Here is a 13,634-nt window from a genome sequence, read left to right on the forward strand (position 1 = left end):
TAGCTGCTCAGATAGCAGATGTTTGAAGTTGGTGAGGGAGATAAAAGTCTCCAACTTCAGTGATTTTTGCAATTCGTTCCAATCACAGGCAGCAGAGAACTGGAACGAAAGGCGGCCAAATGAGGTGTTGGCTTTAGGGATGATCAGTGAGATACACCTGCTGGAGCGCGTGCTACGGATGGGTGTTGCCATCGTAACCAGTGAACTGAGATAAGGCGGAGCTTTACCTAGCATGGACTTGTAGATGAGCTGGAGCCAGTGGGTCTGGCGACGAATATGTAGCGAGGGCCAGCCGATTAGAGCATACAAGTCGCAGTGGTGGGTGGTATAAGGTGCTTTAGTGACAAAACGGATGGCACTGTGATAAACTGCATCCAGTTTGCTGAGTAGAGTGTTGGAAGCAATTTTGTAGATGACATCGCCGAAGTCGAGGATCGGTAGGATAGTCAGTTTTACTAGGGTAAGTTTGGCGGCGTGAGTGAAGGAGGCTTTGTTGCGGAATAGAAAGCCGACTCTTGATTTGATTTTCGATTGGAGATGTTTGATATGGGTCTGGAAGGAGAGTTTAGAGTCTAGCCAGACACCTAGGTACTTATAGATGTCCACATATTCAAGGTCGGAACCATCCAGGGTGGTGATGCTGGTCAGGCGTGCGGGTGCAGGCAGCGAACGGTTGAAAAGCATGCATTTGGTTTTACTAGCGTTTAAGAGCAGTTGGAGGCCACGGAAGGAGTGCTGTATGGCATTGAAGCTCGTTTGGAGGTTAGATAGCACAGTGTCCAAGGACGGGCCGGAAGTATATAGAATGGTGTCGTCTGCGTAGAGGTGGATCAGGGAATCGCCCGCAGCATGAGAAACATCATTGATATATACAGAGAAAAGAGTCGGCCCGAGAATTGAACCCTGTGGCACCCCCATAGAGACTGCCAGAGGACCAGACAGCATGCCCTCCGATTTGACACACTGAACTCTGTCTGCAAAGTAATTGGTGAACCAGGCAAGGCAGTCATCCGAAAAACCGAGGCTACTGAGTCTGCCAATAAGAATACGGTGATTGACAGAGTCGAAAGCCTTGGCAAGGTCTATGAAGACGGCTGCACAGTACTGTCTTTTATCGATGGCGGTTATGATATCGTTTAGCACCTTGAGCGTGGCTGAGGTACACCCGTGACCAGCTCGGAAACCAGATTGCACAGCGGAGAAGGTACGGTGGGATTCAAGATGGTCAGTGATCTGTTTGTTGACTTGGCTTTCGAAGACCTTAGATAGGCAGGGCAGGATGGATATTGGTCTGTAACAGTTTGGGTCCAGGGTGTCGCCCCCTTTGAAGAGGGGGATGACTGCGGCAGCTTTCCAATCCTTGGGGATCTCAGACGATATGAAAGAGAGGTTGAACAGGCTGGTAATAGGGGTTGCGACAATGGCGGCGGATAGTTTCAGGAATAGAGGGTCCAGATTGTCAAGCCCAGCTGATTTGTACGGGTCCAGGTTTTGCAGCTCTTTCAGAACATCTGCTATCTGGATGTGGGTAAAGGAGAACCTGGAGAGGCTTGGGCGAGTAGCTGCGGGGGGGGGGGGGGAGCTGTTGGACGAGGTTGGAGTAGCCAGGCGGAAGGCATGGCCAGCCGTTGAGAAATGCTTGTTGAAGTTTTCGATAATCATGGATTTATCGGTGGTGACCGTGTTACCTAGCCTCAGTGCAGTGGGCAGCTGGGAGGAGGTGCTCTTGTTCTCCATGGACTTCACAGTGTCCCAGAACTTTTTGGAGTTGGAGCTACAGGATGCAAACTTCTGCCTGAAGAAGTTGGCTTTAGCTTTCCTGACTGACTGTGTGTATTGGTTCCTGACTTCCCTGAACAGTTGCATATCGCGGGGACTGTTCGATGTTAGTGCAGTCCGCCACAGGATGTTTTTGTGCTGGTCGAGGGCAGTCAGGTCTGGAGTGAACCAGGGGCTATATCTGTTCTTAGTTCTGCATTTTTTGAACGGAGCATGCTTATCTAAAATGGTGAGGAAGTTACTTTTAAAGAAAGACCAGGCATCCTCAACTGACGGGATGAGGTCAATGTCCTTCCAGGATACCCGGGCCAGGTCGATTAGAAAGGCCTGCTCACAGAAGTGTTTTAGGGAGCGTTTGACAGTGATGAGGGGTGGTCGTTTGACTGCGGCTCCGTAGCGGATACAGGCAATGAGGCAGTGATCGCTGAGATCCTGGTTGAAGACAGCGGAGGTGTATTTGGAGGGCCAGTTGGTCAGGATGACGTCAATGAGGGTGCCCTTGTTTACAGAGTTAGGGTTGTACCTGGTGGGTTCCTTGATGATTTGAGTGAGATTGAGGGCATCTAGCTTAGATTGTAGGACTGCCGGGGTGTTAAGCATATCCCAGTTTAGGTCACCTAACAGAACAAACTCTGAAGCTAGATGGGGGGCGATCAATTCACAAATGGTGTCCAGGGCACAGCTGGGAGCTGAGGGGGGTCGGTAGCAGGCGGCAACAGTGAGAGACTTATTTCTGGAGAGAGTAATTTTCAAAATTAGTAGTTCGAACTGTTTGGGTATGGACCTGGAAAGTATGACATTACTTTGCAGGCTCTCTCTGCAGTAGACTGCGACTCCTCCTCCTTTGGCAGTTCTATCTTGACGGAAGATGTTATAGTTGGGTATGGAAATCTCAGAATTTTTGGTGGCCTTCCTGAGCCAGGATTCAGACACGGCAAGGACATCAGGGTTAGCAGAGTGTGCTAGAGCAGTGAGTAAGACAAACTTAGGGAGGAGGCTTCTGATGTTGACATGCATGAAACCAAGGCTTTTTCGATCACAGAAGTCAACAAATGAGGGTGCCTGGGGACATGCAGGGCCTGGGTTTACCTCCACATCACCCGCGGAACAGAGAAGGAGTAGTATGAGGGTGCGGCTGAAGGCTATCAAAACTGGTCGCCTAGGGCGTTGGGGACAGAGAATAAGAGGAGCAGGTTTCTGGGCATGGTAGAATATATTCAGGGCATAATGCACAAACAGGGGTATGGTGGGGTGCGGGTACAGCGGAGGTAAGCCCAGGCACTGGGTGATGATGAGAGAGGTTGTATCTCTGGACATGCTGGTTGTAATGGGTGAGGTCACCGCATGTGTGGGGGGTGGGACAAAGGAGGTAACAGGGGTATAAAGAGTGGAACTAGGGGCTCCATTGTAAACTAAAACAATGATAACTAACCTGCACAACAGTATACAAGGCATATTGACATATGAGAGAGACATACAGCGAGGCATACAGTAATCACAGGTGTTGAATTGGGAGAGCTAGCTAAAACAGTAGGTGAGACAACAGCTAATCAGCTAGCACAACAACAGCAGGTAGAATGGCGATGGATTAGGCAGAGAGGGTCGGATTAACTACACACAGAGCCTAAGTGCGGCTGGGGCCGACAGATAAAACATAAACAAGCAGAATGGATTACCGTGATTAATGGACAGTCCAGCATGCATCAGCTATGTAGCCAAGTGATCAGTGTCCAAGGGGCAGCGGTGGATGGGGCAGGGAAGCTGGACTGGCGAGTGTTATCCAGGTTAGAAAACTAACAATGACCAAATAGCTTGTAGCCAGTTAGCTGGTTAGCTTCTGGAGGTTCTTGAGTGTGTTCTAAAAATGTAAAGATAATAGCGGTTCCGTATCACATTGGGTGAGGCAGGTTACCGGAAGGTATAGACAAATTAAAAATCGAAAAGGGATAGAAAGTAAATATGGGTTCAGTGAGTGTTTGGGACGCGGCGATTCAGACGGTTAGCAGGCCTGTGCTAACAAGCTAACAGTTAGTAGACGGTGCTAAACACGGTAGCAGTTAGCGGACCGGGCTAAACAAGCTAGCAGTTAGCAGGCCGAATTTGCAAGCAAGGAGATAGCAAGGGCTAGAGAGTTAGCCTTTGGGGACGTCGCGATGGGGGTATCTGTTTATTCCTCTTCATGCAGTGACATCGATGGACCGGTCGTGGGTCTGGATATTGTAGCCCAGGAGCTCAAAATGTTCCGTTTGCGATGGGAATCCGGGGATGAAAAATAAAATAAAATAATAAATAGGTCCGTTATGCTCTGGTTAGAGTCGCGTTGTTCGAACTGGCGAGAGCTTTCCGAGCTAAAGGTTAGCTGATGACCGGTTAGCTGAAGACCGCTAGCAATGTTTTGCTGAAGCTGGTAGTTCGTTGGCTAGCTTCAGTTGAGGGGTTCCAGGTCCGAAGTAAATATAAATACTTTAGGAAAAATAGCTACGTTGGGTGAGGCGGGTTGCAGGAGAGTATTTAGAAGAAGTTGAGGTTCAGCAAAAAGTTTTAAAGATATGTGAAGAAAAAAAAACGAAAACAAACGATATATACAAGGGACACTACACGACAATACGTCCTACTGCTACGCCATCTTGGGTCATCCTTGGGAGCAATCCTTGGGAGCAATTTCTAAATGTCTGAAGGTATCACGTTCATCTGTACAAACAATAGTTTCCAAGTATAAAAACCATGGGACCACGTAGCCGTCATACCGGTCAGGAAGGAGACGCGTTCTGTCTCCTAGAGATGAACGTACTTTGGTGCGAAAAGTGTGAATCAATCCCAGAACAACAGCAAAGGACATTGTGAAGATGCTGGAGGAAACAGGGACAAAAGTATCTATATCCACAGTAAAACAAGTCCTATATCGACATAACCTGAAAGGCCGCTCAGCAAGGAAGAAGCCACTGCTCCAAAACCGCCATAAAAAAAGCCAAACTACGGTTTGCAACTGCACATGGGGACAAAGATTGTACTTTTTGTAGAAATGTCCCCCGGTTCTGATGAAACAAAAACTGTTTGGCCATAATGACCATCTTTATGTTTGGAAGAAAAAGGGGGAGGCTTGCAAGCCAAAGAAAACCATCCCAACCGTGAAGAACGGGGGTGGCAGCATCATGTTGTGGGGGTGCTTTGCTGCAGGAGAGACTGGTGCTCTTCACAAAATAGATTGCTTCATGAGGATGGAAAATTATGTGGATATATTGAAGCAACATCTCAAGACATCAGTCAGGAAGATGAAGCTTGGTCGTAAATGGGTCTTCCAAATGGACAATGATCCCAAGCATACTTCTAAAGTTGTGGCAAAATGGCTTAAGGACAACAAAGTCAAGGTATTGGAGTGGCCATCACAAAGCCCTGACCTCAATCCTATAGAACATTTATGGGCAGAACTGAAAAAGTGTGTGCGAGCAAGGAGGACTATAAACCTGACAGTTACACCAGCTCTGTCAGGAGGGATGGGCCAACATTCACCCAATTTATTATGGGAAGCTTGTGGAAGGTTACCGAAACGTTTGAAACAAATTAAACAATTTAAAGGCAATGCTACCATATACTAATTGAGTGTATGTACACTTCTGACCCACTGGGAATGTGATGAAAGAAATAGAAGCTGAAATAAATCATTCTCTCTACTATTATTCTGACATTTCACATTCTTCAAATAAAGTGGTGATCCTGACTGACCTAAGACAGGGAATTTTGTGAAAAACAGAGTTTAAATGTACTTGGCTAAGGTGTATGTAAACTACCGACTTCAACTGTACCTACCCCCTGACACTCAGGACAGGGAGAGGAACCAAACATGGGACACCAACAGACATGTTAATTATTGCTGTGTGGATCCTAATCAAACTCTATACCTGCTAATAGTGATTAGCGTAGCCAAGCAGCACACACACACACGTGATCAGGAGAGACAGCTACAGATGCCTGTGTGTGATGGAGGCAGGTCTATAGGCATCTGTGATTAACACAGTCTGTGTATGTTGTTCACCCTCTGGCTTCATAATGTTAAAGCTCAAGGTCTCAGACTATGACCCATAGTGAGTAGCAGTAGCTCCAGGTTAAGAGCTATAGGAGGGTTAGCAGGGCCTCCTGGGTGCATGTTGGGATATGATGAAAGACTGCTCTAGCTGATGATGAGCTGACGTGGAGAGGAAGAGAGAGGAGATGACCCTGGGGAGCCTGAGCACCTGTGAGTGTGTAAGGCGTAGCCTGCCTGCCTGCCTGGCTGGCTGTCTGCATGCAGAACGGCATCATCACTACAGCTAAACAGCCTCGCCTGGGGTCCCACACACCACGGAACAGAACGACAGGAGAATGCCCTTCCACATCTTCTCACCTATATCTCCCTCACCCTCTTAGTTCCACTTCATTTCCTCTCGGTATCTCTCCCTCGCTCTCTGAGACATTTATGAATGACATAAGGCAGGGTAAAAATGCAAATTCTATGCAGTGCTGAATAGTGTTCCCACCTATCCAGTGAGTGAAGAGAGCAACCCATCATGCCCCCCCCCCCCATCCATCCAATCTCCATGTCTTTCCAGTAGTATGACGCCGTTAGCAACCAGCTCCCTTCCTCCTGGGCCGTATGATGCTGTTAGCAGCAAACTCCACCATAGAGTAACGCAATGTGAGGAGAATGAAATATTATGCCACACCACTGCATAATTGCCTTGCAGCCCAGGGGAGCTCTTGCGGAAAAATGAGAGAAGCATGGAGCCTAATGGGGCTACCCGGTGAGGTTTGCCAGAAATCTCCAATGTAATCATGCGGTAGGCAAACTCTCACCCTCTTTGATCTCACAGTTAAAAGCCTTGGCATTGTGAGATCCTAGAGCGATGAGTGCCCACCTCCTGCCAGAAGAATCAACAGTGGCAGGAAGGAGAGGAAGGAGGAAAGTGGGAAGGAGAAGTGGCTGCCGGAGGACTGAGGGAAGATGGGGGGGGGGGGGGGGGGTGGTGTTTAGGTGTTTGGTGGGGAGTAAATCTTGCTTGAAGGACCCTTTAATTGGGAGCGTGTTGCCTTGGATAAACTGCCAAAGGGGTATTACGACTCCCCACCAGGCTACTCTGTGTGGGGTTGGGAGGGGGGCTGCGGCAACCGGCAGGAGCCTTCTGACACGTTGCCTCAGTGCTTTCCCAGCAGGACTGCATCTCTCCCACCTCCCTCTTGCCTTCCTTCTTTCCCCCACCGCCCCTGCCTACATCCCTCCCTCCATCCTTGTTGAGGCATGCTTTGTGAGCTGGGTGGGGTAACATCTGTCTGTGTAGATTACCGTGATTAGCTTGATGGTGGAGCGGAGCTACAAGTTGTTACGCAGAGCATAGCTTCCTCTGCCCTCTGACATCACTGCCTCCGCTCAGGGTCAGGGGTCACCCACCACACCCCCAATCCCCTTCTCCTCCCCGGATGTGAGAGTTCCTCTCCAGATAGCACCACCTCCTGACCTCCTTCTGTCGGTTCGAGACCACTCTCACTACTAGGTAGTCCAGAATTGACCTTTGACACCCTACATTCACCCAGTAGTAGACTGACTAAACTAGAGGACAAGCTGCTGTGTAGCAGACTCACTAAGGAGAACAGAGGACACATCTAACTCAGGGAGATTAATAACCATGCACTGCTGACTGCACAGACAACTAAACACTAAGGTCAAAAGGTTGGCTAAATGCCTCAACTCAGGTTCAGAGCTAGTGACAGAGATGGAGCGAGAAAGGGGAGAGAGGGAGGGGGTGAGAATGCAGAATCTTCCTTCCTTTCTCTATCGTCTCTGGTTTGTGAAATAAAGGGATTCATTCTATTGGAAAGATATCAAGATATTGCTTGCCATAAATCCAGCGAGGCTCCTGTTCAACTTACTGAAGGAGGAGCCCTCTGGGCATATTAGCATGGCTGTACGTGGGGAACCTGTGGGAGCTGGTGGGAGCGGGGACGCTGCTCTGGATTAAATCATAGCTATTATCTTAAACCAGCCTGGCAGCCAGGAAACCTGACCCATCACCTCCCCACCACCCCCCTTCCCTCCACTCTCTCTCCAACCTGAGACCGTGAATACATTAGACAGGAGAGGATCTTAGAAGTTAGCTAGCTACAACAGCATCTCTCTGTCTCTCTCTCGATCAAAGAACCAGGGCATCATGTCATCACATAAAAAAGGAAAGAACAAACAGCCAATAGTCAGTGTCTGGCTGACTACTGCCTGGACCGCCCACTCCTATAGCTCCAGAGAGGATTTGCTGTTATGAAGCGCTTGGAAGGGCACAATCTATAACAGTCTATCTGGACTTGATTGAGGGGATCTGCTCGGCACTAGTGAGGGATTAAATGTGATTGACTTTACACCCCTGGAAAACAATGGAGTGAAAGTACCCAGGCTTCCCTCAGGATTTAGTCTTTCAGCTCCTCCGAAGAATCATCTATAAAGAAGTCTGATAGTACCTTGCCTAGACTAGGGTGTATGGTGTACTACACACTAGTTACATAGCACAGTGTGTTCATCGCTGTATTTGTCTGATATTCCAGAGCAAGCCGATACCATTCAGTATGCACTGTGATGAGTATTGTTAGGTCAGCAGACAGTCTTCACTAGTCAAGATGAAAGTGGTACCAGAGTAACAGACATATTGTAGCCAACTCCGGTTGTTTTAAAGCAAGATGTGCAGAGCCGGGAGGAAACTGCTTTCTCTTCCCAACAAGCCATTATTTCAAGTCTTGGCGTTCAGCTGCTTATGAATGCGAAAGAAGGCTATTGAAGACTGGCCACCTGTAACACAGCATGCAGTCGAGCTTGTTTAGTGACAAGGAGACAGCGAGCGAGAGGTTGATGAAAAAAAGCTCCCGTGTATCCATCCAACCGTAGCCAGCGGATTTTCTACAGCGTTTCATTTCAGTGTTTCATATCGACGTGGCCTAGCTGTGAATGCTGAGCAGAGTAGCAGACTATCAAGTGCTGGCAGTGGCACCGAGGGCTTTGAGTTATCTGCGGTCACCCAGAGGTATTGTGTGTCAGGCTGAGAGCTGGCTGACAATTGGAGGTGTATGCTCCCTGACCCATGTCGACACACTGCAGCGATGTGCTTGGCTTAGTCTGCTGTGAGCAGGGCTGTGAGAGCTACGAGGTCTCACTGCCTTTTGTTCCCCAGACCCCATAGAGAATAGACACATAATTGAGTCAGTCTGGATGGAATGGAACCTGAGACTGGAATGATATAGAGGGAACATGGGCGGGGGGGGGTTCAGTTGAAGAGGCAATGCATTACAACGCTTATAGGTTACACCGATTTGACTACAATTTCATATCTCTCTCATGATGTAGAATTACTGCAAATGATACATTGTATTCATCATACCGTGGTATACGTTCTGATATACCTGTCAGTCAAATCAGCATTCAGGGCTCGACCACCCAGTATATAATGTCTACTATCACATTCCAGAGGTGGAGTTGGAGGGGTGGATGTGATGACAGGAGAAGCAGCTGGACCAGCTCTTATCTCCATGAGTCTCTCCACAAGGTTGCTTTTGAATGTGCTCAGCGAAATCAGACATGTCACAAATGAGCACGACTTGAACTTCAATCTAATAGCAACAGCCAACTACATAATATTCCATATCATATTGTGTGAGCTAGTGCGTGACCTCTGTAGCCAGCGCCTCTCTGTTTTAAAGGATCTCTGTGGGTAGGTGGTCACTTCTCTACACTCCACTGCCCTTGGGATACAATAGGAACACTTGCTAGACGTGTAATCAGCACAAAAGAAAGGGAGTGGAATTGGAGTCGAAATGTATGTGTGTGTGTGTGTGTGTGTCGCTGTCGGTCTCTGTCAATGTGTGTGTGTGTGTGTGTGTCGCTCTCTCAGTCAGTGTGTGTGTGTGTGTGTGTGTCGCTGTCGGTCTCTCAGTCAATGTGTGTGCGTGTGTCGCTGTCGGTCTCTCAGTCAATGTGTGTGCGTGTGTGCGTGTGTCGCTGTCGGTCTCTCAGTCGATGTGTGTGTGTCTCCCTGTCGGTCTCTCGGTCAGTGTGTGTGTGTGTGTGTGTGTGTCTCCGTCGGTCTCTCAGTCAATGTGTGTGTGTCTCCCCGTCGGTCTCTCGGTCAGTGTGTGTGTGTGTGTGTGTCGCTGTCGGTCTCTCGGTAAATGTGTGTGTGTGTGTCTCCGTCGGTCTCTCGGTCAATGTGTGTGTGTCGCTGTTGGTCTCTCGGTAAATGTGTGTGTGTGTGTCTCTGTCGGTCTCTCAGTCAATGTTTGTGTGTGTGTGTCTCTCGGTCAGTCTCTCAGTCAATGTGTGTGTGTGTGTGTGTGTGTCTCTCTGTCAATGTGTGTGTGTGTGTGTGTGTCTCTCTGTCAGTCTCTCAGTCAATGTGTGTGTGTGTGTGTGTGTGTGTGTGTGTGTGTGTGTGTGTGTGTGTGTGTGTCGGTCTCTCAGTCAGTGTGTGTGTGTGTATGTCTCCGTCGGTCTCTCAATCAATGTGTGTGTGTGTCTCTCTGTCAGTCTCAGCCAATCAAATCAAATCAAATTTTATTTGTCACATACACATGGTTAGCAGATGTTAATGCGAGTGTAGCGAAATGCTTGTGCTTCTAGTTCCGACAATGCAGTAATAACAAGTAATCTAACTAACAATTCCAAAACTACTGTCTTGTACACAGTGTAAGGGGATAAAGAATATGTACATAAGGATATATGAATGAGTGATGGTACAGAGCAGCATAGGCAAGATACAGTAGATGGTATCGAGTACAGTATGTACAAATGAGATGAGTATGTAAACAAAGTGGCATAGTTTAAAGTGGCTAGTGATACATGTATTACATGAGGATACAGTCGATGATATAGAGTACAGTATATACGTATGCATATGAGATGAATAATGTAGGGTAAGTAACATTATATAAGGTAGCATTGTTTAAAGTGGCTAGTGATATATTTACATCATTTCCCATCAATTCCCATTATTAAAGTGGCTGGAGTTGAGTCAGTGTCAGTGTGTTGGCAGCAGCCACTCAGTGTTAGTGGTGGCTGTTTAACAGTCTGATGGCCTTGAGATAGAAGCTGTTTCTCAGTCTCTCGGTCCCAGCTTTGATGCACCTGTACTGGCCTCGCCTTCTGGATGATAGAGGGGTGAACAGGCAGTGGCTCGGGTGGTTGATGTCCTTGATGATCTTTATGGCCTTCCTGTGACATCGGGTGGTGTAGGTGTCCTGGAGGGCAGGTAGTTTGCCCCCGGTGATGCGTTGTGCAGACCTCACTACCCTCTGGAGAGCCTTACGGTTGAGGGCGGTGCAGTTGCCATACCAGGCGGTGATACAGCCCGCCAGATTGCTCTCGATTGTGCATCTGTAGAAGTTTGTGAGTGCTTTTGGTGACAAGCCGAATTTCTTCAGCCTCCTGAAGTTGAAGAGGCGCTGCTGCGCCTTCTTCACGATGCTGTCTGTGTGAGTGGACCAATTCAGTTTGTCTGTGATGTGTATGCCGAGGAACTTAAAACTTGCTACCCTCTCCACTACTGTTCCATCGATGTGGATAGGGGGGTGTTCCCTCTGCTGTTTCTTGAAGTCCACAATCATCTCCTTAGTTTTGTTGACGTTGAGTGTGAGGTTATTTTCCTGACACCACACTCCGAGGGCCCTCACCTCCTCCCTGTAGGCCGTCTCGTCGTTGTTGGTAATCAAGCCTACCACTGTTGTGTCGTCCGCAAACTTGATGATTGAGTTGGAGGCGTGCATGGCCACGCAGTCGTGGGTGAACAGGGAGTACAGGAGAGGGCTCAGAACGCACCCTTGTGGGGCCCCAGTGTTGAGGATCAGCGGGGAGGAGATGTTGTTGCCTACCCTCACCACCTGGGGGCGGCCCGTCAGGAAGTCCAGTACCCAGTTGCACAGGGCGGGGTCGAGACCCGGGGTCTCGAGCTTGATGACGAGCTTGGAGGGTACTATGGTGTTGAATGCCGAGCTGTAGTCGATGAACAGCATTCTCACATAGGTATTCCTCTTGTCCAGATGGGTTAGGGCAGTGTGCAGTGTGGTTGAGATTGCATCGTCTGTGGACCTATTTGGGCGGTAAGCAAATTGGAGTGGGTCTAGGGTGTCAGGTAGGGTGGAGGTGATATGGTCCTTGACTAGTCTCTCAAAGCACTTCATGATGACGGATGTGAGTGCTACGGGGCGGTAGTCGTTTAGCTCAGTTACCTTAGCTTTCTTGGGAACAGGAACAATGGTGGCCCTCTTGAAGCATGTGGGAACAGCAGACTGGTATAGGGATTGATTGAATATGTCCGTAAACACACCGGCCAGCTGGTCTGCGCATGCTCTGAGGGCGCGGCTGGGGATGCCGTCTGGGCCTGCAGCCTTGCGAGGGTTAACACGTTTAAATGTCTTACTCACCTCGGCTGCAGTGAAGGAGAGACCGCATGTTTTCGTTGCAGGCCGTGTCAGTGGCACTGTATTGTCCTCAAAGCGGGCAAAAAAGTTATTTAGTCTGCCTGGGAGCAAGACATCCTGGTCCGTGACTGGGCTGGATTTCTTCCTGTAGTCCGTGATTGACTGTAGACCCTGCCACATGCCTCTTGTGTCTGAGCCGTTGAATTGAGATTCTACTTTGTCTCTGTACTGGCGCTTAGCTTGTTTGATAGCCTTGCGGAGGGAATAGCTGCACTGTTTGTATTCGGTCATGTTACCAGACACCTTGCCCTGATTAAAAGCAATGTGTGTGTGTCTGTCTCTCTGTCAGTCTCTCAATCAATATGTGTGTGTGTGTGTGTGTCTCTGTCGGTCTCTCAGTCAATGTGTGTGTGTGTGTGTCTCTCGGTCAGTCTCTCAGTCAATGTGTGTGTGTGTGTGTGTCTCTGTCAGTCTCTCAGTCAATGTGTGTGTGTGTGTGTGTGTGTGTGTGTGTGTGTGTGTGTGTGTGTGTCGGTCTCTCAGTCAGTGTGTGTGTGTGTCTCTCTGTCAGTCTCAGCCAATGTGTGTTTGTCTGTCTCTCTGTCAGTCTCTCAATCAATGTGTGTGTGTCTCTGTCGGTCTCTCAGTCAGTGTGTGTGTGTCTCCGTCGGTTTCTCAGTCAATGTGTGTGTGTGTGTGTGTGTGTATCACTGTCGGTCTCTCAGTCAATGTGTGTGTGTGTCTCTGTCGGTCTCTCAGTCAATGTGTGTGTGTGTGTCTCTCTGTCAGTCTCAGCCAATGTGTGTATGTCTGTCTCTCTGTCAGTCTCTCAATCAATATGTGTGTGTGTGTCTCTCTGTCGGTCTCTCAGTCAATGTGTGTGTGTGTGTCTCTCTGTCAGTGTGTGTGTGTGTGTGTGTGTGTGTGTGTGTGTGTGTGTGTGTGTGTGTGTGTGTCTCTGTCGGTCTCTCAGTCAATGTGTGTGTGTGTCTCCGTCGGTCTCTCAGTCAGTGTGTGTGTGTGTTTCTCTGTCAGTGTGTGTGTGTGTGTGTGTGTGTGTGTGTGTCTCTGTCGGTCTCTCAGTCAATGTGTGTGTGTGTCTCTGTCGGTCTCTCAGTCAATGTGTGTGTGTGTGTCTCTCTGTCAGTCTCAGCCAATGTGTGTATGTCTGTCTCTCTGTCAGTCTCTCAATCAATATGTGTGTGTGTGTCTCTCTGTCGGTCTCTCAGTCAATGTGTGTGTGTGTGTGTGTGTGTGTGTGTGTGTGTGTCTCTGTCGGTCTCTCAGTCAATGTGTGTGTGTGTCTCCGTCGGTCTCTCAGTCAGTGTGTGTGTGTGTGTGTGTCTCTCAGTCAGTGTGTGTGTGTGTGTGTGTCTCTCAGTCAGTGTGTGTGTGTGTGTCTCTCAGTCAGTGTGTGTGTGTGTGTGTGTCTC

General features: G+C 48.7%; 1 protein-coding gene across 4 annotated transcripts in view; it reads right to left on the reverse strand.

The window, feature by feature from the left end:
• LOC139384945 (SH2 domain-containing adapter protein F-like) overlaps positions 1 to 13,634 on the reverse strand; it is a 131,029-nt gene that overhangs the window by 39,368 nt on the left and 78,027 nt on the right. The window lies entirely within an intron of this gene.

The sequence above is a fragment of the Oncorhynchus clarkii genome, chromosome 26 (assembly GCF_045791955.1).
Source record: "Oncorhynchus clarkii lewisi isolate Uvic-CL-2024 chromosome 26, UVic_Ocla_1.0, whole genome shotgun sequence".
In the NCBI taxonomy this organism is placed as follows: Eukaryota; Metazoa; Chordata; class Actinopteri; order Salmoniformes; family Salmonidae; genus Oncorhynchus; species Oncorhynchus clarkii.